A 26,759-nucleotide genomic window follows, 5' to 3' on the forward strand; every position below is an offset into this window, starting at 1 on the left:
AGAGGAGACGAGACCATTGGCCAAGATAAAGGACCTAGGAAAAGAATATAACAAAGAGACATAAGCAAGAAATTTCTGGCCAAAACCAAACCAAACAAGAACTGCAAGCATAAATTGCCAATTAACCCTATCAAATGCTTTTTCAGCATCTAACGCAACAGCGGCTAAAGAATGCTGATAGGAATGGGATTTACTCAGCACATTAAAAAAGAGGCGAGTGTTGTCAGAAAGGTGACGACCTTTAATGAAACCACATTGTTCCTTACCAATTATGCTAGGTAAAATTTTATCAAGGCGGAGTGCAAGAATTTTTGCAAAGATTTTATAATCCAAATTGATCAAAGAGATGGGCCTATAGTTTTTGCATAAAGTATGGTCTTTATTGTCCTTAGGCAGGAGACAAATTAAGGCCTCTTGAAAAGACCCTTCAGATTTTTTGGACGCTATAAAAAATGAAAATAGTCGATGAAGTTTGGGAACAAGCAAATTAGCAAAATGTAAATAAAATTCTATCGTAAAGCCATCTGGCCCAGGAGCCTTACCTTTTTTGATTATTCGAATGGACTCTAAAATATCCTTAGGACCTATATCTGCCTCCAATGGGACAAAGTCAGTGTCTGGAAATGAAGGAGGAGGAATGGAAGATAAATAACGATCAATATCTGTTAACAGAGGAGGAGATTCCGGAGTATACAGAGTTTGATAAAAATTAGTGAATTCTGGCAGAATATCTTCATCTTTGTGAAGAATGAGATTCGATGAGGAGACAATAGACTCAATTTGTGTGCGTTCTTGCTTAACTTTAAGATACTTGGCAAGAAGATTGCCTGCCTTGTTTTGCGCACAATAATATTTGGCACTGGATTTAAGTAGGATTAGGTTAGCAGATTCCGTAGAGAGTTTATTAAAGGAGAGTTTGGCCTTGAGAAGCTTATCTAAATCAGACTGAGACTTAGTTAAATAATAAGAATGTTCTAATTGCTTAATTTGCGTATTAATTAACTGTAAAGAATGGGAAGCATTGCGCCTTTTATGGGAAACAAACGAGATAATGAAATCTCTAGAGGCAGCTTTAAAAGTATCCCATAGTACCTGAGGGGATATCAAAGGAGACTCATTTTCAGTAAAAAATAGGGACGAAAAGTCAAGGAAGGCTGGGGTGAATTTGGGATCTAATAGGAGAGAATTATTAAACCTCCATCTCCTGGTACCTTTTATGGGGGGAAGCAGATCGAGGCATAGAGAAACTGGAGCATGATCAGAAATTAAAATGGAACCTATTTTAGAGCTGGTAATGTGTTGGATCAAGGCTTTAGAAACAAAAATGTAGTCAATCCGGGACTGTGAAGAATGGGCTGGTGAGTAATATGTATATTCACGAAGTGTAGGATGGCAGAGTCTCCAAGAATCAACAAGGGAGCGTTGGGATATAGTGGATGTAAATTGAGCATGTATGGAGGATGGTGAAAAACGTGAGTGTGAATTGCGGTCTAAGAGGGGATCCATAACCATATTGCAATCTCCTCCTAAAATCAGATAATCATCAGAGGATTGCATTAACGAGACTAATATCTGGGGCCAAAATAATTTATCATATGTAGAGGGAGCATACAAATTAAAAATAGTTAGAGGGATTTTATCAATTAATACAGATACAATGACCCATCTACCATCAGAATCATTGGCTTGACTTATAAGTTTGATATTTAACCGCTTATGACAGAGAATTGCAACACCATTACGTTTCCCTGAGCCAGGAGAAGCAAATACATGACCTACCCAGTTACGGCGTAACTTGGCAACTTCAACTTCTTGTATATGGATTTCTTGTAACAGCACAATATCTCCCTTTAAATTTGCTAGATGAGATAAAACTCGTTGCCGCTTAATGGGGGAACCCAATCCCTTAACATTCCAAGTAAAAATATTTAACGACATCTAAATATATAACTCATAACAATAATAACTCTTGTGTATAAGACAATCAAGTAAATGAATACTCAGACAATCATCATATAAAAATTGGAGAGAAATAACATTAGCATTAGAAGAAAAATGAGAAGATGCAGCACAGAAGTTTAGGATAAGAGAATGAATGAAGAATAAGAAAATGTAAATAGAAAGAGATAAGAAAAAATGAGAGAGAATCAGAGATAAGAGAAGCAATAAACGCCAGGAACATAACTGAAAGTGAGATAAAAAGAAAACTAGGAAAACAGTAGGAGAAAAAGAGATAATAAAGAGAATTAGAACAAGAAACAGAGAAACAACACCAGCAATATGTGTAATGTAACGGTAAGAAAAGAGGAGAGAGAAAAAGAACATGGAAAGAGGAGAAACTGAGAAAAAAGCAATAAGAGAATAAACATTACAAAACAACACCATTATGCGAGGAGAGAAACAAAGAACCAAAAGACATGATAAAAGAACGCAATATAATGTATCATAAAGACATACCACAGGTAAACATTGAGGATGGGGAGGGTGAAGCCACATAGGAAAAGGCAGCATACCAAGACGGACAACTCCAAGACTGACGAAGGTACGAAGGACGACGACCTCCAGGGACAATGAATAAGGCAGGAGGAAGGGAATCAATAATATATCTACAAAGGAAACAAGAAGAAAAAGTGTTAATCACCAGAGTTATATACGGGACATAGAGAAGAAAATGCAAAAACCCAAGCATAACACAGAGGAACACAACAAAGGACAATACGCTGGCCGGATTTACGATCGAGACATGTCCATAGATTCATCTCTACATGTGTCCAAAAAATGCTGAAGAAGTGCAGGATCTTCATAATTAGTTGTTTTGTTTTGATACGTGACCTTGAACAGACATGGATGAAACAATCCATAACGAGCATTCAAGTTACGGAGAGCAGGCCTCATGTCCAAAAATTTCTTTCGGCGATCTGCCGTGGCTTTAGAATAGTCTTGGGCAAAAAATAAATTAGAGCCATTCCAAAGAATCTTTCCTTTCTGCTTGGCAGCTTGCAAGACTTTAAGCAGGTCGGTATACTCCAAAAAATATAAAATAACACCTCTTGGCTTCCCATGAGAGGACGAAGAAGAGGACGAAGCAGAAGAGCTCGGGATATGACCCAGGCGGTGATCTCGTTGGATGTTGAGAGGAGGTGTGGCAGGAAACCCGAGAAGTTTTGGCAAAAAAGAGCGGAAAAATAGCAAGGGGTCAGGACCTTCAATTCCTTCTGCAAGACCATAAATGCGTAGATTATTGCGCCTATTCCTGTTTTCCAAATTCTCCACTTGTTGTGTCAGATGCATAATCTCCCTTCGCATAACAGGAATGTGATCTGTAGCAGCTTGAATAGAGTCAACATGAATTTCCAGGGCATCAACTCTCTTCTCAGTATTTGACCAATTATCCTCAAGTTGTTGGAGGCGAAAATTAGTCTCTGTCATGTATGGCTTAAGAGAGCGAATTTCATCCAATAAAAGTTCCATTGAAAGCGTAGGTGAAACATTAGGAGGAGAAGGAGGGTTGATTTTTGTTCTTTTACCCGAAGATGCAGAAGAGGCAGAGGGAATCTTAGAGAGTGACTTATTACTGGAGCATGAAGGAACGGAAGGCAGAGGCGCAGAATTAGCAATTTCAGAGCCGGGCTCTTCCACAGACTCCTGCAACACACTGTAAGGATTAGGGTCCGCCATAGACGAAGACTTGGGCTGCTGGGCGCCACCACGGCTAGTGCGAGGCATTGCCATTCAATTCCAGAGATGGAACACCAAGAAATGTGGGTAAAATAGCTTGTTTTTGAAAAATTAGCCAATGAGGTGGAGGTGACTAACCTACTTCATTAATATACCGAAAGCCAAAGTCAAAGTCAGTAATTTTATACCACGACGTCAGGAAGACATAGAGACCCAGATGCAAACAATTGGGGCCAAAAAACGCTCACCGTCAGTCACATAAACAATGGATGTGAGGAAGGTCTTCAAGGACGAAACGCGGGAAACCGGAACATCCAAAATGGCGGCCGCGGCGTTCACGGAGCCTCGATAGACGCAGGAACCAAAAAGCAGCCGATTCCGCTATCATTTAGGCTGCATTGACGTCTCAAACAGTGCAGGCAGGAATCCGGAGCATGATCCCACAACCTGGGAAGTTCGTCATGAAGGAAGGCAGCCCTGGGGGAAGTCGAACGCACTACTCCGTCACGGAGCTCCGGTAGGCAGCGGCCATTTCCTTCGGCGTTCAAGCCACGCCCCGCGAGAGTATGTTTCTGACTTCTAGGTTTTGCACTGAAAGAACACCTTCTAGTACAAAATACTATTCCTAGACATACTTTAAAACGTACAGAAGTTTGTAAGGGAGTTGTACAGTACATTACACATGCACACGTATTTATTTATTTGAAAAGTTTTATAAAGCGCGAACCAGACCCAGACTGGTATCAGAGCGCTGTAAAAAGAGGAAAACTGACGTTGACGTGCAGAGACAGTATAAGTACAATACAATAAAGCAACATGAGAGGAACCTGAAGCATAAAGTAAATGAGGGTGCTAGGGGAAGAAGAGGTAGTAAGTGACTAAACAGATAAAAGCCCACCTTGACGGGGTCAAGAAGTTTCAGCATCGAATTGCTTCCAAAGAACAACGAAATACATTTTAAACTCCAAGTAAAAATGATTGTCAAGCACATATTTCAAACACAAAGTGAAAATAATTCTCAAGCATACATTTCAACACACAAGGTAAAAATGATTGTCAAGCACGAAAGGTAAGTGTCTTGCAAATGTCATAGAGGCTATTGCTGATGAAGTTCTTCCAACAGTAGCCATTTGACCTGTTTTTTGAATGAAGCAGTCGAGGGGTTGGCTCTGATCTCCGTTGGAAGGGCATTCCAGATTCTTGGAGCCAGCCCTGAGAAGGTGAGATTGTAAGTCAATTTTTTGGTGAATTTCAGTGGTTTAAGTAGTAGGGTTTTGGAGCTTCATAACAGTTGGAACAGTTTAGAGAAAACACAATTTTCTGACACGTTATGTCTGCCTGAAGGAGGCATACCTTTTTGATGCAAAGCCCTGTCTACGTTTCGTTAGTGGTTGCATGAGAACTCCTATGTACTATTCATTATACGCCTCCTTAACTCGTTCAATTCTTTGGGCAGCTCCACAATCTGCACTTAATTGGAATGAGATGTAAACTACAGGATAATGAGAACTGAATGATTTACCCTATGTATAGTGTTCCCTGTACATTGGATTGCAGGCAACTCATGACTCACTGTCACAACAAAGTGACCTAGAACTACATTTAGATGTCAAGTGTACCCAAGTAATAGACATTGCAATGCAGTCTCCTCACCATGTCCTTCCTAGCCCAGTCTTTCTCTCTTTCTACTCCTGCAATCCAATCACCTTTTTCCAGTGTCATGCTCAGGGACTATTTACGATACAGTCTTAACTAATATGCAGCTGTGCTTTCAGTAAGTTAGAAGGGAGCAACTCGTAATACTCACATATTAGCCTTTAACAATGATAATAAGCAGGAGATTGGATTTTTTGTTAAGGGGATGAGTACCCTTTCTCAAGCACAATCCACAATCCATGTCTGGGTGAATCACAAAGGCCCCAAATTATCGAATGCTGAACCCTCTGGTAGCCTGGCACGAAAGCAGTCAGGCTTAACTTAGAGGCAATATGTTCAGTATTCATGCAGGACTCAAACAGTAACTAAGTTAAAACACAACATAAGGAACCCCCCACACCAATTTGGAAAAATAGAGTGAAAGTTAATAAATAATTTGACCCCGAAATGACAAATATCCAATCAGTAGAACCGAAGTTACTATTTTAAAAAAATGTTCAGTAAAAACTAGTGAATAAAAGATCAAAGCTTCAACAGTGTGCGTCTAGTCTCATGAGACCTGGGGAAAGTCAAAAGTTATGGCCAACAGCGATGAAGTACTGTTAGGATGAAAGAGGTGGACTGGACCTGGTCCCAGTTTTACCTTTGAATTTGAAAGATATTTTGAAGAAAAATATCTGAGAAGGTAAAGTCCAGTGGGGCAAGCCAGTCCAGGGAAGAGGCATTGTCATTGCAGAGCTGCTGGATGAAGTTGATGTGAAAATGTCTAAGTTTGGACTTAGTCTCTTTTTTGTTAGTCAAAATCTCCAGTGAGATGCGGCTGTATGTGACAAGGGCACCATGAGGCCAGATACCCATTCTGTGAGGAGTCGCTATACAGGATTTACTGCTGCAGAGAAGAATGTAGCGGAAGCTACCATGAAGTCAGGCCGACCAGCAATGCACACTCAGGTGGATCAGGAAGCAGGTAGGTCCCTGTCTCTTGTCGGTTCTCAGAGCACTTTTTCATGAATTTTTTTTAAGTCCAAAGTTTTGGTTTATGTGTGTTTGGAAACCTTTAGCACCACTTCCAAGGGTCCATGACTGGGTGGGCACCACTTGGAGGGCAGGATTCACTATAACCAGGGTCCGAATGAGGGTTCTAGGTTGTTGGAGCTTTTTGTGTCCCTGTAGCTCAGAACAGGTCAGTCAACTAGCCTTTAGAGTCACTCTAGTAGTCCTGGATTTTATTTATTTATTATTTATTTCGTGTTTTCTATAGCGCGAACATGACCCTGGGTAGGGTATCAGAGCGCTTTACAGATGCATATCAACAAACAAAACCTTATAAGTTACCAGGTCATTAGTGAATTACCATGACTAGATCAAACATTAAGCTTTAAGGAAAACATATAAACATATATATAAGTCATCAGTTAAGTTACAATGAATAGATTAAAACATTAAGCTACAAGGAAAACATATATACAAGCCCATATATGGTTAATGAGCGGCTAGCGGAAGCAAGAAATAGTCATGACAAGTTTGTAGACAGTAGTTCTGCTATATGGACTTATGGCAGAAATTTCCTCCTATAGAACGATTTTGCTTCCTTTTTGAATGCCGCAATGGATGGAATTCTTCTAATGTTAGGGGGGGGGTGCGTTCCAGATTCTCGGAATTGCCCTGGAGAACGCTCGGTCATAGGTTCTTTTCTTACAAAAACGAGCCGGTTTCAGTAGAAGGTCTGCATGGCTCCTGGAGAACTGGCACCCTCCTGATAGCGTGAGTTTCTGTGCTAGGTAAACTGGTGTTTTGTGGTGCAACGCTTTGTGAGTGATGCATGCCAACTTGAATTGAATTCTTGCTTCGAAGGGCAACCAGTTGAGTACTTTCAAGTGATGGGAGATATGGTTACATTTTTTGGATCCAGGTATAAGTCTTGTGGCTGCATTAAGACATGCTTTTAGTGGGGCTGTTGAGATCTTGGGGAGCTTGGCCAAAGTTGTGCAACCATACTCAATCCTCGATGTGACCAGTGCCTGAACTGCTGTTTTAAGATCTGTTTTATTTAGGAATGGCTTTAGTTTTCTCAGGTAGCTTAAATGGAAACTGGCGTTTTTTGCCATTGTGTTGATATGTGCTAACATGTTCAGGTTTTTGTCTAGAGTAATACCCAGAGATTTAGTAGAGTCGACAATCTTCGGAGTACACTTTAGAGCTGTGATAAGGTTGGTCCATTCTACTATATATGATTTGCTTTTCTGGGGCGTAATCAGTAGAAATTTGTTTTTCTGAGGATTTAGCTTCAGGTGGTTCATGGTTAGCCATTGGAGGGTTCTCGTTAGTGCCTGGTTCATGGTCTTTATCTCTTCTGTCGAAGCGACCTTGATATACAGCTGAGTGTCATCTGCGTACATGTGGAAAGAAATGTTCGCTTTTTGTAATATATCCGTGAGTGGTTCTACGTATAGATTGAATAGCGCCGGAGATAGTGTTGACCCTTGCGGAATTCCGATTTTATTTCTGGTTGGGCCTGATAGGGTTTGGTTGACAATGAATTTTTGTGATCTATTCTCAAGAAAGGAACTAAACCATTTTAGGACTGTTCCTTCTAGCCCCATTGTGTTTTTCAACCAATCCAATATTTTGGCATGGTTTACCGTGTCGAAAGCCAACGACAGGTCCAACAGGATTAGGAGACATGTTTCGTTGTGGTCGAGAGCCAGTAAAGCGTCATCTACTATGTGCAGAATTGCTGTTTCTGTACTATGGTTTGGTCTGAAACCAGATTGGAAATCATTTAACAGATTGAAATCCGAAATATGAAGACTCAGTTGTTGTTAGACACATTTTTCCAGTACTTTGGCTAGCATGGGAATGTTTGTTACTGGTCTGAAGTTGTTAGGATCAGAGGGGTTCTCTGTTGGTTTTTTTAAGAGTGGAATGACTTGACCAGTTTTTAGGCAGGCCGGTATTTGGCCTTGTGACAATGAGGCATTTATGAACTTTGTCCATGACGGGATTAGCAGGTGGTTTATAGAAGACCAGCCCTTTGTCGGTAAGGGATCGTTATAGTGATTGTTAGGTTTAGTGGTCAACATGATCTTTGCAATGTCTAGTTCACTGACCGGCTTAAATCCTGACCATCGAGCATTATTTTTTGTTTTTTCTAATTCTTAATGAGCCTGTTGTTCATCTAAAGTATCCTTATCACTTTCAATGTCTTCGGCTGCTTTTTTGAGCTCCCCCTCCAGTGAGTTAGCTTTGTCTGTAAAGAAAACAGAGAAATCTTCACTATTTAAGATTGTTTTTGTAATGGCTGTTGCCAGTTCGGCAGATTTATTAGATTGTTCTTTTAGTAGATCGGATAGTTTCCTTGGTCTGTTTACTGCGTTATCCAGTTCTTTCCTGAAAAAGTGTTTTTTGATTTTAGAATGCTTTTATTATATGCTTTCCTGGATAGTCTCAGTTGGGTTAAGTGGGGCGAAGAAGGGTGTTGTCGCCATTTATGTTCTGAAAGTCTCAGTGACTGATCAAGCAGCAAGGCAGACCTCAATCAGCAGGGCAGTTTTCTGAGGGTACAGGGCAGGCTTCAAACAGCAAGGCAGTCCTCCGTTAGCACCATGGCAGTGATATGAAGTACACAGCAGACCTCAAGCAGCAGGGCAGTATTTTGAAGTGTAAGATAGTCCTTCTGAGGTCCTCTGCAGGCCCAGAAGTGAACAGAGCTGTGGGTCTAAAAGACCCTATATTTATACCTGGTGCCAGTTTTGAAGTGAAAGAAACTTCTAGAGTTGTCCCCTACAGAAGGTTCTGGAATTTTCTTCCTCCCTGCAAGGCTCCAAGAGGTATTGGGTGACAAAATCCTAGTGTGAAGTTCTTTGTGAGTGTGCTGAGGAAGCTCCCTTTCAAGAGGGGCAGGAAACAGCTGCACACCACACATCCTGTGTGCCCCCTCCTGCCAGTACCCAGTCCTCTTTTGTCTCACTATCTCGGAGGAATACACTTAGACCAACTGCCATGCTAATCACTATAGTGTGACCCAGAAAACAGGCTGCAGGCACCACATGGTTATGACAAGAAAATGACAACTTTCCCTAGGTAAACACAACAAGATGATGGATGGAATACTGACACTTTTCAACCACTAACCCCCAGTCAAGTGATGTGGGTTTAATTCATTATTCTTTTGCTCACTATGCAACCCCAGTTTGGATAGAGCCATATGCAAATCAGATTGTACATGCTCCTCATGGGAACAGTCCAACCCAAAATGCCAGGCCAGGTTCTCCTTGGACCAGAAACAGGCATCCTTGGACCGGTTTGGGGGTATTACCCCATATCAGCCTGGCTAGCTTGAATCCAGTGGCACAGCGAGCAAGGGACCCACATCTGGGCATATCCTTGGCCCCTTAGGGTGAATATAGCACACACAACAAATTGATGGACGTAGTGCCGAAACTTTTCAACCACTCAGTCCCAGTCAAGAGATCTGGATTTAATCCAATGTTCTTTTGCACACTATGCCAACCTGGGTTTGAACTGGAATGGCATGGGGAGCAACAAAGTGATGGATCTAGCCCCAGATCTGTGTACTGGGGTGAGTGTTTGACATTGTTTAGCATCGGTCCATCAATTGTTCTTTTTCCATTTGTCACCCTGAGTGGGACAGGTATGTCCAGACATGTGTCCCATGCTCTTCGGGACACTGGAGTCAAGCTAGCCTGGTTGATGAGGAGTGATACCCCAAAACCTGTCCCAAAATGTTTTTTTCTGGTCGAGGGAGGACCTGGCATGGCAGTTCAAGCTGGACTATTCCCATGGGGAGCAGGACCAAGACTGGTTTGCATATGCCTGGGTTTAAACTGGAACGGCAAGGGTAGCAAACAAACAATGGATTTAGGCCCAGATGTCTGTACTGGGGTGAATATTTGACATTGTTCAGCATTCTGTCCATCAACTGTGCTTTTTGCCTTTGTCACCCTGAATGGGACAGATATGGCCATATGTGAATCCAATGCTCTCCATGCCATAGAGGCAAGCTAGCCTGGCTGATGAGGGGTGATATCTCGAATCCGGCCCCAGGATGCTTGTTTCCCTTCTAGGGAGGACCTGGCATGGCATTTCGGGATGGACTGTTCCAATAGGGAGCAGGGTCAAGACGGTTTTCCATATGGCTGCATTAAACTGGAATGGCATGGTGGAGCAAATAAATGATGGGTTTAGGCCTAGATCTCTCTACTGGAGTGAATGTTTGACATTGTTCTGTTGCAGCGTGGAATGCAAAATCCCTCTCTTCGTCACAGGTCATAGATCACAAACAATACTACATACGCTGGTGGGGCCCATAACACCAACATATACCCATCAAATAGCCTGTTTCAAAGAGGTGATTGTTCCACTCGCTGTAATGGAAGAGAGTACACTCATAACCCTATTCATAAAGATCTAAACTTCACCTTTAGTGCTCCTCCCATGTATAGGCCATGGATGTACTAGCTGCAGGTTGAAATGATAACGAAATCTATAACATCATTTATATAAATACATTTTCTCAAATAATAACGACCCAACACAGTTCTTGTAATGAATATTAAATTTTATCTAAATAATTGAATTCGATTCTCTGGGCTTTAATCAAGCACATTAGATCATCATAGTTACCTATTCTGGCTAAGAAGTCGCCCTCTAAGTGAAAATCTCGGTCCCCAGTTCATACTGTCAGAGTCTTTGGAAAACAGCTGTCCTGCAGTGTCACTGTCCTCTCCGTCAGCATAACGTCAGGAAATCTGAAGGGTCTCGAACGAATCACCAATAATGAATGGCAAAAGGCAAAAGCTAAGGCCCCTCTCTAATCTACCATTTTTATAGTAAATTTACATTCCAAAGTGTAACAAATCATATTTTGAACGAATCCCATTGGTCCGTTGGGGAAAGTTCGACTTCTTTCCCATACATATAATGTGTCTTTAGATATAGTTCCAATCCACGCAATAGTATCTTTTCATTGTTTCTTTCAGAGCAGCTTGGCCGTAAGCCCGGGAAATAGCCTTGATTGTCACAGTTGACTCAGGGTCATGTAAAGGCTGCGGCAGCTGATGGCGACGCATGCGCACTTCACCCAGAGATGCTCATAATGGAGTTGTTCTCGTCTAACAGGGACGTCGGCCATTATGTGGCCACCAAATGGTCAACTTAAGCAAAGAAACACAAAAATGTAATTAATACATAGAAATGACTAATAATCTGTTATCCCCTTACTAATACCCATATGTGTGTGTATTTATCTAGCAGAAGCAACACTTAATGCGGGTTATATTCACATTAATGAAGCACGAATCACAGATACATCACGAAAGCAACATGTAGTCATGCAATTTCTGAATATCTATTATTAATATGCATACAAATTTAGTTTACGTCATTAATTAAGCCATGCAAAAGCAATTTCCCACGTATATTTCTAATATTAGTAATGTTGATCAATTCACACAGCAAACCATTAGTATAAGTACCATTAATTAATTAATCTTATTAATCTAAACATGGAAAATGGAGAGGGTATTTGATTTTTAAAGAAAACCCCACTCCAGCAATCCCCCCTTTGGTGATTTTATCACCACCACAACACTAAATTGATTCACCCTTTTACGGAAAATTGAAATGTATTCTTGCTCTTAATTATAGTTTAGTTTCTTCTTCATCTCTTTTTGCCTTTTTATATAAACTTTCTTTCCACTCTTCTAAAGTTATCTCTGTTAAGTCTCCATCTGCATCCTTCTTTCTTTTTAGTTTTTCTCTTTTTATTGTATTCTTCGTTTTCTCATTTTTACAACACATACATCCTAATCTTAATTTGCCATTTGTAAACTTTATTTCGATCAAAAAATCATAAAAGTCGCATAAAATACATTTAGACAGGTAATAAAAACATTAAAAAACAAATAATTTAAAATGGACCAAGACAGAGTATAGATAAGAGCAAGACATTATTTGAAACTAAGACGCTTGATCCACATTGCTCGTAAAAAACGTGAAACAGCAAAAACTACAACAGTTCTTGTATCACTAGCTAAGATGCGATGGGCTTCAATACATCTTGTGAATCCTAGACTTTTACATAAAGGAAGCCAGTATTTCCTAGGAGCTCTATATGCGACACAGAGAAATAATACATGTATTAAGGACTCAGTCGACCTTCCACAGGCTGGGCAAATTGTTTCTGCGTTTTTTGACCAGTTCTTGGTAAAATCCCTGAGTGGTAAGGTGCCCAACCTGAATTGAATGTATAATTTCCTCGCCAAAGGTGGACACAATTAATTCAGGAAAGGCTCAAAGATATACTGGTCTTTAAGAGATAAAAATTGCCTTGAAAGACTACCGAGTGTTTTACTTCCCTGTAGTACACTTAGCCTATACTGTCTATATGCCTGGACCAGTTTTACACGAGGAAGGGTCGAAGAAAATACACCAGGATTAGTCCAAAGTTCAGACAAGCCAATCTTAAAGCACATTTCCTTGATATAGACAAGCCAAGGAAACTTCTTAGAAGTGCATAGTGCTAGTATTGAGCCAAGATCACTACAATAAAGTCTTAGCTCCTCAGTGAGCCACACTCTTCGCCAATACGTTAAAGGACGTAAGCCAGCTTCTTCGTCTATTGGTCGAATTGCCAGATCAAGACGTAATGGGATTAGAGGGGTACTTTGCGGTAGTCCCAATAAAAGTCTAATAAACTTGTTCTCGAGTAGAGAAAGACTTTTCATCTGGGAGTGGCCCCACAATTCTGCCCCGTATAAAGCTGCATTTCTCACTTGTATTTTATAGATTTCTGCGGCGGGGCCAGGAGCCTTGTATGTAGCGTATCTAGAAGTTCTTAGAATCGCTCCAGAGAGTTGGGCAAGCCACATAGCTGCTTTATCTAATTGAGGATCCCAGGAAAAAGACTCAGAAAGTGTAATTCCCAAATATTCAAACAATGAAACCTTTTCTAGGGTCGTTCCATTGAGTGTGGGATTAGATCGTGTTGAGCTAGCTGGATTAAAAACCATATATTTGGTTTTCGAAATGTTTATTTCGAGCCCAAGGTCTACACAGAATGCTGAGAAACTGTCTAAAATACGTTGAGCACCCATCGGGGATTTAGATAACAATAAAGTGTCATCTGCAAAGAGCATAACTGGAACCTTTCTACCATTGAGTCTAGGGGAGTCACCATTATCCGTCCTGTTGATATGAGATACCAGTGCATTAACATATAGGCAGAACAGGGTAGGGGCTAGTACGCATCCCTGCCTGATACCTCTGTCGACTGGAAAGCGCGCTGTTAGTTGGCCTGCCTTCCCATATCTGACCTGAGCATAGTTACCAGTATGCAATCTAATAATCATAGCTAATAGGTCCGGGGGGACTCCCATCTCATGTAGTACAGCCCAAAGTTTAGCTCTCGGAACCATATCGAAGGCTGATTTCAGGTCGACAAATATCAGGTAGAGACTGCCACCCTTCACTGATACTGTCTTCCAAAATAGTAGTTGGAGCCTTAAAAGTTGATCAACAGTTGACACCCTTTTCCTAAATCCCGCCTGTAGGTCACTCAGAATGTTCATCTCTTCCATCCATAAATGCAGACGATTAAGAAATATTCTTGCAAACAACTTTTGGGCAACATCTATTAGGCTAATTGGCCTGTAATTTACAGGGAGCAATGGTGATCCCTTTTTGAATATGGGAAATATTTCAGCTCCTAGCCACGTATCTGGGATACTCATACCTTTCATAATTGCGTTAAATATGGTCCATAAATATGGTACCCATATGGAAGGTTCTTCTTTATACAAATCCCCAGGGATCTTATCGAGGCCAGGTGCTTTAGAGTTAGAAAGAGTTTTAATAGCACCCTCTACTTCTAAAGCTGTTATTTCCTCAATAGGTTCAGATTGGACTAATGGGAGGGAACCCTCCACAGCTATCAAATCATCTCCAGTAGAGTACAGAGACTTAAAATGAGCTTCCCAAACAGATGCTGCAATGTTCGGGAGAATTGGGGATCGTTCGTCCTTGTTACCTGCATTAGAGACTATTTTCCAAAAGCCCCTCATATCTTTATTAGAAAGAGCTAATTTCAGGGCCTCCCATTTTTCAAGTTCCCATGCTTTTTTTGCATTTTTAATAGTCTCATTGTAGACCCTCCTGGAGGAGTTCAATCTAACCTTGTTTTTTGATTTAATTGCACCAATAAGAGCAGTTTTGGCCTGTCTGCATGTTTTAGTGTACCACGAGTTGGAAGAATATTTTGGCCTAGATTTACTTGAGGAAGGATTAAAAAAAGTTTTAAGAGCCGAGGTGAGATGAAAGTAAGTAGATTCTACCGCTTCTAAATCCCAGACACTCGGAATTGGGGTGTATAACCTTTCTGTTTCAAGAAGTGCCGGGAGAATCAACCCGTAAAGTTCCAACATTTTATCCGGGGTACGTTTTACTGAGTCCCATCTAATTCTTCTTTTATTGTTGTCCAGAAGGAGGTTCTGTTCAACCATTGGGCCTATAGTGGGAGATACTTGAGGAACAGGAATTAATACCTCGAGCATCAATGCATCATGATCACTGTCATATCGAGAGATGACAGAAAAATCAACGATGCAGTTCCAAAAAGATACTTCCACCAGAATGTAGTCTATTAGGGAAGAGTGATTAACCCTATTAAAGGTAGGCTTCCCTGGCTGATCTGATTTTAGGCGGCCATTGCAGGCCCTCATGGAATGCATAATCTTAATATTAGTAAGACGAAAATCACACAAGTTAATGGGAATAAAATTTTACCTATAACTGTACTACCTATTTTCACTAAGAAATTTTTAATTCCAGCAATGTTCTTCCCAATCTTTTCCCAAACACCTTCAACCTCCAGTGGTACAATTTCTTCATGCAATTCAGTAATATTTCTAATGTAAACTTTTAGATCTTTGCTTTCGTCTGGAATGTAAGTGCAACAATGTTGAACTTTCAGCATTCCACAGACTCCACCCTCTTTTGCCAATAAGATATCAAGGGCAAGTCGATTTTGCATTACCATAGCACGCATGGCAACCATTTCAGTATTAACCAATAAAAATCCTCCAGCGGTGCTTGTTGACAAGCGATCTACTACTGTTGATAATCTTCTAATATTGTTCGCATTCAGAGATATTCCCACTGCTGGTATCAATGCTCCAAAAATGTCACCTACAATTTCTGCCCAAGATTCTCTTTTACTACGTGTTAATTGATTACCTAACCTATGTACACCATCTTTATCTCTGTCCATGTGAAAGATTTTTGGAAAGACCAGGCCTACGTAACATGTGCCATACCAATGGTCTGGCAAACGATAATATGCCCTGTTCCCACAGATAAAATAAAGTCCAGGGAAAAGTGGATCTCTTCCACCTTTAAATCCCCATCCACCTATGAATCGGTATGTATCATGGCACTCACTTTTCCCTACAAAATGATTATCGTACGCTGTTTGATTTCTTCTTATACACAGTTTCCCTTTCTGAGGCCAATCTAAAGCCAAAGTTGGATTAGACCCTCCTTTCATATGTTTTTCCATTTCTACATCCCAGACTGTTCTCTCCCCTTTTCCTTCAGAACCCTTTCTTTTCATTTTCAATCTCCTCTCCTCGACCATGTCTAGGAATGTCTTTTCTTCATTCTTCAAACTGCATGTCAAATTATTTTTAAATATATATTCTAATGTTAATTCCTTAGTTACTAAGAAAAATTCACCTAATACCTTAGCAGGTCTTACTTTGTTTAGTTTATGATTAGCAGGTACTTGCGAGAAAATGTTATTTACATCTGAAAAATAATATTCTAATTTACCTGTTTCATAAAACAAGCTTGCTATCACACTACATGCTATTCCATATGTTGCTGGAAGGTGATGATATGTCACTCCCTCTGACACAGAAGCAGGTAACTGCATACATACGTAGCAATCCCTTACGTCCATGGTCTTTACATATTCATACAATAACTTTGAAAACACATTATTTGAAAAATCATTAATAGACCTATCCTTATGTAAATAATTATTATCTATTCTAGTCGGAACTACTTTTGGAATCTTTTTTATGTTAGTAATGTTCTCAGAGTGTCCTTCTAGTGTATCTATAGTGACCTTAAAAGAAATCAGCAGAGCAAGTATACTCCACAGAAGCATTAATAATCCTGTACAACAACAACACATTTTACACCATCTCTTCATGAATGTACATTTACTTTTGCTACTTCCTATGTTAGACATCTTGTTAGTTTGGACTGTGTATTTTGACTTAGCCTCTTTTATTTCACAACTAGTTCTCTAAACTTAGGCCTCTAAGGCCCTACTTAGTTCTACCAGTAACTACTGTTTGATTCAATTGTTACTTTTTCATCAGTAGTTTTCTAGTTTTTCTCAGTTTGGCATTTCATCATTTTTCACTTCTTTCAGTGCATCCAAATACAGAATTTCCTGATCTTCCGTTTCTTCTTCTCCAATGTCTGATAAGATAACTCTCAGGATTCCTGCTTCTTCCTCTTCTTCAACCACTTTCAGTACAGCCTCCTCTGGATTTCCTTGACTATCTGCCTCTTCCTCCGTTTCAGGCAGTGCCACATACGTCCATTCTGGTGACTTATACTTCTGGTTGGGTTTTCTTGTTCCTTTTCCCTCTTCTGGATTAGCCTCTTCTTCTTTTGATTTGTCTTGGCTTGTCACTTCATTCACCTGATCTTCTCTTGGTGATTTCACTTGTGTCAGCCGATATCTCAATCTCTTTATTTTGTTTGGCCACACTTCATCCTTTTTGACTCTCTTCTGTTTACTTTCTTTATTGTTCTTTTCCTCTCTCCAAGCTCTTTTTCTTAGAACTCGTCCTTCTGGTATCTCATTCTCACTCTCTTCGGATTCTGTCTCAACTTGCTTTTTCTTTCCACAACCTCTTTTCCCACCACTGTTTTCCCTACTTCTGTCCCTCCTCGGGTCTCCGACACGCAATCTTCCTGCTGGCTACTTGTCCCTTCACCTAGCTGGATGTTGCAGTTCCCTACACCTCCTCGGGGGTCTTCCGCAATCTGTCCCTCTCTCTCTGTACCTGTCCCTGTTTCACTTTGATCTATTATTTCGGGTGGAATTTCTCTTGGTCTTTCATCTGAAACTTCCTTCTCTCGAATTTCTTTCACTGCTTCTTGGTTGTCTTTTCCTTTCTCCCTTCTGTGTTCTTTTCTGGGACCTTGCCTTCCCTGTTCGTCTTCAGAATCTGAACTGATATCAGAAATCTGCAATCGTCTTCTCAGAGAGATACTTTTGGGGACTAATATCTGATCAGGTTCCTTTTCCCCCCTTTCAGGATTTTCTTGGGTTTTTGGCTCTTCGTTATCTGATTCAGTACTTGACTCTGATTCGTCATGGTACTCTTTCCCTTTGCTGTCAACTGGATTTGGTATCCTCATAGTATGGCTGGCATGGATCCAGTTTTTCACTCCAGCACACTTCACAGCTGTTGTTGTGGTCAGAATGACTTGTCTTGGTTTTCCCCACCTTGGAACCAAACAGTTTCTTCTTCTGTGGACTTTTATCCTTACCCAGTCTCCTGGGCTCAGATCATGGGCTGGCTTCCTTTCAAGGGTGGTGGCATCCGCTCCAACCTGATGAAACACAGAATGAACTGCGTCAGCCAGGCCTTTACAGTATTCCAATACCATGTTATCAGTTAATGTCATCAGCTTGTTGACTGGAATATAAACATGCCTCATCGCTCGTCCCATGATTATTTCATGAGGACTTAACCCTGTGGTTCTGTCTGGTGTTGCTCTAATGGTCATTAAAACAAGAGGCAAGACATCAGGCCATTTCATACCAGTGGCTAAACACATTTTTCCAATTCTGTTTTTGATTGTACCATTCATCTGTTCAACCACACCAGAAGCCTCTGGCCAGTAGGCAAAATGTAGTTTCTGTTGTACATTCAATGCTTCGGTAATCAATTTTACAATCTCGTTATGAAAATGTCCTCCTCTGTCTGATTCAAGAGTCACTGGGAACCCAAACCTAGGGATGAATTCTCTCAAAAGTAGCTTTGCCACTGTCAACCCATCATTTCTTCTTGTTGGGTATGCCTCCACCCACCTGGAGAACAGGCAAACTACAACCAGAACATACCTCAGTCTGTTACACGGAGGCATTTCAATGAAGTCAACCTGCATTCTGGTAAAAGGTCCACCTTCCCGGCCTATGGTCCCTAGACTCACCACTGTCTTTCTCCCAGGATTATATTGCTGACATATCAGGCATCTCTGACACAGGCTTTCTGCTACAAGTCTGAATTTTGGATTGTACCAGGTCTGCTTAAAAGACCTTATCATGGCGTCTCTCCCTATGTGTCCCTGGCCATGATACATACGTGCCATTGTAGACATCATGCTATCAGGCATTACTGGTCTTCCATCTCGATAGACCCACACACGGTCCTTCTCTCTTGGTGCACACCCTGCTTTTATCCATTGTTTCATTTCCTCATCACCTGACTCTTCCTGCAATTGTCTCACTTCCTCCCAGGTTCCTACTGCGTTAGTAAACATTACTGAGCAAGAAGACATTTCTCTCTCCTTAGCCCGATTGACTGAATTCTGGTTCCGTGCACAATACTGTGCCATATCATTAGCATACCTATTCCCAGTAGTGATGTAACCGCTTCCCTGACTATGGGCAGCACATTTTACCACAGCCAATTGTTTAGGCAGCTGTATCACCTCAATCAACTTCCCAACCACTTCAGCATTCTTTATAGGGGTTACACTTGTGGTCAGGAAACCTCTTTGCAGCCAAAGCTGGCCGAAATCATGGACGACCCCGAAGCCATATTGGCTGTCTGTTATCACAGTCACTCTCACACTTTTCCCAATTTTACATGCTTTGGTCAAGGCAACGAGTTCAGTTACTTGAGCTGACCTCACTCCTTTCAAATAAGATGTTTCCATCACTGCTGCAACCGTGCATACTGCATATGCTGTGCTTAGCACTCCTTCATCAGTTCTCAAACATGACCCATCAACAAACAACACAAAATCACTCTCAGGCAGTGGAACATCCTTTATATCTGGTCGTGGCTTTGTGCAATACTCAAGCACATCCAAACAGTCATGATCTGCTTCATCTCTCACTTCCACATTCTCAGCATCAGGTAACAACGTTGCAGGATTCACGTTCACACATCTCGCAGGGCTCACATTTGTTGCACCTAATATGACCTTCTCATACTTAGTCAGCCGATTATGTGTCATATACTGAGTACGACTCCTTGTTAAAAGAATCGCCACATCATGAGGTACAAACACTTTCAACGGATACCCCATCACAATACCTTCCCTCTGCTCCAAACTTCGACATGTTGCAGCCACTTCTTTCAGACACCCAGGTAAAGCTGCAGCCACTGGGTCAAGCATTGAGGAAAAATATGCGATTGGTCTCCTCAATCTTCCATGTTTCTGGATCAACACAGAGAGTGCACATCCATTTCTCTCACTGCAATACAACTCAAACTCTTTCTCATAGTCAGGCATGCCCAGTGCTGGTGCTTCACACAATCCCTCTTTTAATTTTTTGAATGCTGCCAATTCTTCCTTGTTCAATTCAAGGGGATCTTTTACATCACTCCTTGTTAATCGCACTAAGGGCTTTGCAATCAGGGAAAAGTTACTAATCCACTGACGGCAATACCCCACCATTCCCAGAAGCATTCTCACTTCTCTTTAGGTCATGGGGGCTCTCATTCCTTTTATAATTCTTATTCTGTCTATTGTTATTTTTCTCAGTCCTTTCTCAATTTTATGTCCCAAATATTGCACTTCTTTCTGGCAATACTGCAATTTTGCTGGTGACACTTTCAACCCTCCGTCTGCCAAATGATTCAATAGTGCTATTGTGTCTACCTCGCAAGCTTCGCGTGTTTTCGACGCCACCAAAAGGTCGTCGATATACTGCACTAGTACTGAACTCTCAGGCATTTGTAGACTTTCCAATGATTTCTTCAACAATTGATTGAATATTGAGGGGCTCTCTGTATACCCCTGTTGGATTCGGCACCATGCCAAAATCCGCTCTCCAAAACGAAATGCAAATATTGGCTGACTGTCGTGGTGCAAAGGGATAGAGAAGAATGCATGACATAGATCAATTACTGTATACCATTCCGCATCATGAGGAATCTGGTACAGAATTACTGATGGGTTTGGCACAATGGGACAGCATGATACCACAATTTTGTTTACCTTTCTCAAATCCTGCACTATCCTGAATTTCCCATTAGGCTTTTTCAGTCCCATTATCGGTGAATTACACGGACTACTCATAATCTCTCTCAAAATTCCTTGCTTGATCATATTCTAAATCATTGGAGTAACCCCTTCAATTATCTCCGGTGTCACTCTGTACTGAGGGACATTTGGATAACTTATTTCTTCCTTCACAGTTATCCTTACTGGATCTACATTTCTCATTAACCCTACATCTTCTCCAGTAAAATCCCACACTTCTGCCTTCACTGCCTGTTTTAGTTCTTTAGGTAATTCATCAGGGTTGAATATTGCATAGGTCTCAGTTACCTCATTTTCTCTGTTAGCTATAGTCATTTTATATAGCACATCCTCATCTGGTGTCTCAAATGCTATTCCATCTGGAGTACAGAATATAGTGCAATTCATTTTGCACAACAGGTCTCTACATAATAAATTCACCGGACTGGTGTCACACACAACAAAGCGGTGCATTTCTGTAAATTTCCCTATACTAACTTTCACTGGTTCTGTCAAAAATGTTTTTAACTGTCTGTTGGACACACCAACCACTCGGATTGTTTCATCCGAAAGAGGAAGATTCTTAAGATCAGCTGATCTAACAGTTGATCGAGTAGCACCAGTGTCCACTAGGAAAGTAATATTTTCATCATTAACCTTCCCATCTACAAATGGTCCTGTCTGGTCTACTTCTAGAGTTGCGCCAAGTACGCACTCTTCTTCCTCCTTTCGGCACCGTCAATAGCTTTCCTCTGAGTCACTCTCATCGTGTTGCAGCCAATACTGTGAAACGGCACGAGCGCGCGGCGGTTTATTTACCTGTTCTTCATTGTTGAATCCTGATTCATTACTATACTTCTGAGTGTTTCTGCTCTGCGGGAAAGGTGGTTTTGGCACCTGATTCTGTGAAGTAACCACCTGCTGCTGTTGCTGCAGTTGACCACTCACCTCATTCTGCACCTGCGGATTCAATGATGCATTTTCATTATTAGTATTTGCAGGGTATTTACACTCAGATTTCCAATGCCCTAACCTACCGCAATTATGGCATGGGAACTTCTTTTTAGCTTCTTCTATATTATCTTTCCCTTTTCCTGGACCAAATCTCGGTTTAGTTCCTGGGTTATTTGCTTGTTCGACCAACTGAGCTTCCTGCCTTTCAGCTACTTTTACTTGTGCCCACATTGCCTTTTCTTTTAATTTTCGCTGTTTAGCCTCAATTTCGTCACTGAAATATTTAGCATGTCTCAGTACTTCATCTATTTTCTTATTCTGCCAATCAACTGTATGCTGCTTTCTCATGTCACCAATTTCTGGGCGTAAACCATATACAAATCTGTATACGAATTGACTCAAATCCTTTTCACTCAGGTTCTCATCTCCAGTGAACTGCTTAAAAGCTTGAATTAGTCTCTCATAGTATGCATGTACTGATTCCTTTGCTTCCTCTTTAGGGGGCACTTTGTTTTTCAAAAATATCATAACCTGTTCATACTTTTTCATTACTTCAGGGTCTGGGGCTCCTATCTTAGGATGCCTAGGGTACTCCTGAGTTGGCCAGTTGATCATCAACTTGCACTCAGACCACAAGTCCGCTGGTACTATTATGTCGAACAGACTATTTAAGTCTATCCACAGTACTTTTGATAATTTTACAAATTTGTCTACCTGTCTGTACCACTCGACGGGCTTTTCGCGTAGTCGAGGGAAATCATTCGTAAATGACAAAATGTCCTGTCTTGTCCATGGGACATGTACATATCCTCCTCCTGGGATCTCTCTCATGGGGTATTCAGTCACTACCTTTTCTTTCTCTCTAACAGGGAATGCCGAAACTGTCCTGTCTGGGGCATCATTTCGTTTTCTATACCACTTACTTCTCCATTTATCCACATCTCCCCATTTTCTCAAAACAATGATTTGTCTTTAATCTGACCTATCTGTCCTGTGGTGTTCAAATTTTCAATGTCTTTTTCAGTAAAATCAACTCGATAGGGTTTCTGTAAGGCTTTTACCTTATCAATATCTATTCCCATTTCATTCGCAATTTCTCCCAGTCTTTCATGCAGATTCCTCGCTCTCCATGTCACACTTTTACACAGGAATAACAGCTCCTTATCCTGATAAAACTTAAATTTTTCTACCGGAATAGTCCCTACAATCAATTCTTCCAATACCATCCGCAATTTCGCCACATCTATCGATTGGGAATCTTTATCTGGTCTCTGCAACCCCTTTAACCATTCACTCAGTTCTTCCACAGATGGTCCTACCGGATTCTCTACGCTACTCTGTTCTGGATTTCTCTGGGGTTCTAACAAAGTTTCTACTGTCATTCTACTCCTTTCAGCATAATTCTGATTTATAAAGGGATTATTTGAAACATGTGGTTCAAACATATTTACTGTCGGTCCCCATGGATTCTCAATTTGACTCTGTTCTGAACTCTCGACCACATTATTGTTCCGGTATGGTACCGTTAAACAATGTTCGCTATCCTTTTGCTTCTCAAAAACTGGCATTACTGGACCTATAGTCACTGGGACTGTAACAGCTTCCAGATTTTTAGCTAATTCTCTTATTTTCTCTGTTAATTCTAGAGTGGTTTTGGCCAATTCTGCTGAATTTTCGTTATCTATTTTATTCTCCAATCTCTTTTCTACCTCTCTGATGGAGTTTCTTTCTTCTAAATCTGGTGACATGGTCTCTGTCTTGATAATTCATAATGTTTCTCTCATTGGGGCATTTGGTGTCAACATTTCTGGTTCTGGTCGGTACGGTGGTGGATTTTTATAAAACACATCATCCAACACATCATCATCCGAATCATTTTCTCCGTAACCTCTTGATTCCACATTATTCCTCTTTTCCACACATTTTCTACCTTCATTCTCCCCTACTGCTCTTACAGGAAACAAACCCTCAGTCATACTTGCATTCCTCCATCTTTTCATCCGATCCTCATGCGTTTCATGTCCATATGACCTGTCAAACATATATCTGTAACCTCTACCATTTCTCTGTTTTTCTCGCTCATGTGCTTCGTCTTCCCACTCTGTCAATGCCTCAAACTGCGTCGGTCTAGGTCTTGGTTCTAAGTACATCATCTTCTGGCGCAAGTTGCTCAAAACAGCCAAATTAAAGGAACCATGTTCTGGAAATGCCAGGACTCCATCGTCCTTGGTATATTTTACCCAATTATCTACCCAAATACAAGTATGATATCCATACTTTGCAATCATTAAAGCTCCCTAGTTTTGACCTGTTTATCTTTCTTGAACCACTTTTTAACTGTACCAAACCAGGATTTCTTTTCCCTATCTGGTGGCTGGTAATACATTTTCTTGGTTTCTGTGTATCGCTAGTCTCTTACGACTGTACCGCTATTCTGTCCACTCACAACGCGACTTCACGCTAACGCACCAATCAAGAGCGTCTACGTCACTGTCTTAGTCCTCTAATCCCAGCGCGACTCACACTAACGCACCAATGAAGAGCGTTTACGTCACCCTGTACTTCTCCAATCCCAGCGCGGCTTTACACTAATGCACCAATCCGGAGCATTCTACACTTCTGACCCACTGTTCAATCCCAGCGCGGTCGTTTGACGTCAGCCGGCGCTGCGGTAGCTCTGCTCCTGTCTACCCCTCCTTTACAAGACCGCTCCGTGAAATTTTACTGCAACTTTTACAATTCTATTAGTAACAACACTGAAACATCTCCATTGTCTGCTCCATTACCAAAGAATAGCAATAGACCTTTCTCACGAGAATTCCGTCTTTCCTGAGAGCAGCGCTTACCTCTGCCCTACTACGGAATCGTTACTTCCGTTGATAAAGTAGCACATCCCTCTACTTCACCCTTCTAGCAAGCATTAGTTAATTGTTTCTCTGGTATTTTAGAAATAAACCTAGAGTTTCGCAATCAACCCAAATGCCTTTTTCATTCACACTCGTTCACACAAGAAAATGTAGTACATACGCACAGAATCCTGTCTTCTCCGAGAACAGCGAACAGTCTGTCCTACTACAGAATTATGACACACGTTAACAAAGCAGCGCTTCCCTCTACTTTGTCCTTACAACAAGCTCAGAGAACACCTGCTACCTTTTCAGTGATTAGCGTTATCGGTATGCCAATTGGTTTCCTGGTACTTAAAGACCAAAATTTCACAGGTAACCTTCGCTTTCATACACACTTCTCTCACACCGAGAATATTTCTAGTGGCAACACACGACGATGCCGCCGAATCGAACCCAGACAATGCGCCGTGCAACTTCACTTGTCACACGTTTCCCCTGCTTACCTACAGGGCAACAACAATTCCGTCTTTCCTGAGAACAGCGCTTACCTCTGCTCTGCAACGGAACTGTTACAAACTTCCGACTTCCTACATCCCAGAAGTCGTGCAAACAACATATAACTCGACGCAACTCAACATATAGTGTTAGTACATAAATCAATACCAATCAATAATCAATAAGCTATTTACAAGCAACGATCACTAAACCTGTTGCAGCGTGGAATGCAAAATCCCTCTCTTCGTCACAGGTCATAGATCACAAACAATACTACATACGCTGGTGGGGCCCATAACACCAACATATACCCATCAAATAAAATGTATGTCTCATTTTGTATATATTATTCACAAGCTATTCATAATATATTTTTGATATGACACATTAATGAACACTATATAAACTGGAAAAGTGTATGTAGTTTTGTGAGGTGCATTATTTGAATTCACAATCCATGACTTCTTTTTGATAAGAAAGATATTTCCGCTATATTGTATTAGAGGCAGGCCGCAATTTCCCCCTTTGTGGGTGCTGTATTTGGTTCTATCGTTTTTCCCGGACTTCCTGCCTACATCCATGTCGGGAACCATCTTTTTCGCGACTGTTTAGGGCCTTCTCTAGGGGAGACTTATGTATATCAAAAAGGCAGGTTTACGCCTAGCAATTGTTTTTTTTTTTAAGGTTTAATTGACAGTTTAAAACTGCACACAAGCTGCAATGGCAGCCCCGAGACATGTTTTAAAGGGTTATTTGATTGGGTGGCACAAATAAGTGCTGTTGGCCCACTTGTAGCATTTAATTTACAGGCACTGGGTACATGTATTTATATGAGCAATCAATGGAGACACAGAGCACTTTATCTTGCGTTGCCTTGTTTGGTGACTCTAAAGCAAATATGCATCATTATCATAATGAAATTGGATTCTGCACATACAGAGGCTAGCTCTTGAATTTCTATCTTTAATAAGCTGATTGCTACTCATCATGTTAGGTTAATATTGAATGAGTTCTTGGTGAACCATTATTCCTCATACACAAGGTACCATGGGGAGGAGTTGTTCACGATTCCCTCTAACCTCATAACAGGAGCAGTGCAAGCTTATATGATATAATAGAACACGGACACAGGCACGCACATGCACACGCACACACACACATACCCTTACTCCCATAGTAAGAGAAGAATTATGATACAAACTTCCAACACACAGGAGATCTTAAGAAGATAGTCAGTGGGAGTGTAAGCTTCCCTCACTCAGTGAACAGGTACATCATATGAGCTTCAAAGGAGCAGAAGCGCACCTTAGATTCAGAGATATCTAATAGAGAGTATTCCGCTGCTTTATGTGTTGGACAGATCCTGAGGGCCTTGTGTATCAGTCACTGCACTTTTTGGAAGAGAGGATGGTGTGGTGATTTTCAAATACTGGGGGTCAAGCAGTGGCTGCAGATAAATATCTTTGCAAGGCTTGTGCCTGAAACCCACCTAACCCAGGCATTGAAAGCTTATTTGTGATTTCTAGTCATCAACACAGACAAAGGTCTGTGCCATTGGTCATGATAAAGGAGGCGCAGTGATTCACTGCAGTCAGATGACTACATGACACATGGTCTAACCTGATTTGTTTCCTCACCCCACCTCCATGAGACTCTACCTCCCTTTGTATCCCATCAATCAGTGCAGTGTCAATGCAGAAACAGCCAAACTGCGAGCAGCGGTCCATGCAGGTAAGGGCAGTGGGGTGTTGGGGTGGGGCGGGGCGGGGCGTGGCATGAGAGGGGTACTTCGACAGACAATGGAATGGGGAAAATTAAATAAATAGA

The 26,759-nt window shown here is 41.2% G+C and overlaps 1 protein-coding gene across 1 annotated transcript in view; it reads right to left on the minus strand.

Moving 5' to 3' along the window:
• LOC146866307 (uncharacterized) overlaps window positions 1-2,606 on the minus strand; it is a 292,597-nt gene extending 289,991 nt beyond the window's left edge. Inside the window, exon 1 of the mRNA XM_085640842.1 lies at window positions 2,458-2,606. The gene's annotated coding sequence lies outside the window, so the exon portion shown is untranslated. The remainder of the gene's footprint in view (window positions 1-2,457) is intronic.
• Window positions 2,607-26,759: the final 24,153 nt, after the last annotated feature.

This window comes from Triturus cristatus, chromosome 2_1 (genome assembly GCF_964204655.1).
Source record: "Triturus cristatus chromosome 2_1, aTriCri1.1, whole genome shotgun sequence".
Classification (NCBI taxonomy): Eukaryota; Metazoa; Chordata; class Amphibia; order Caudata; family Salamandridae; genus Triturus; species Triturus cristatus.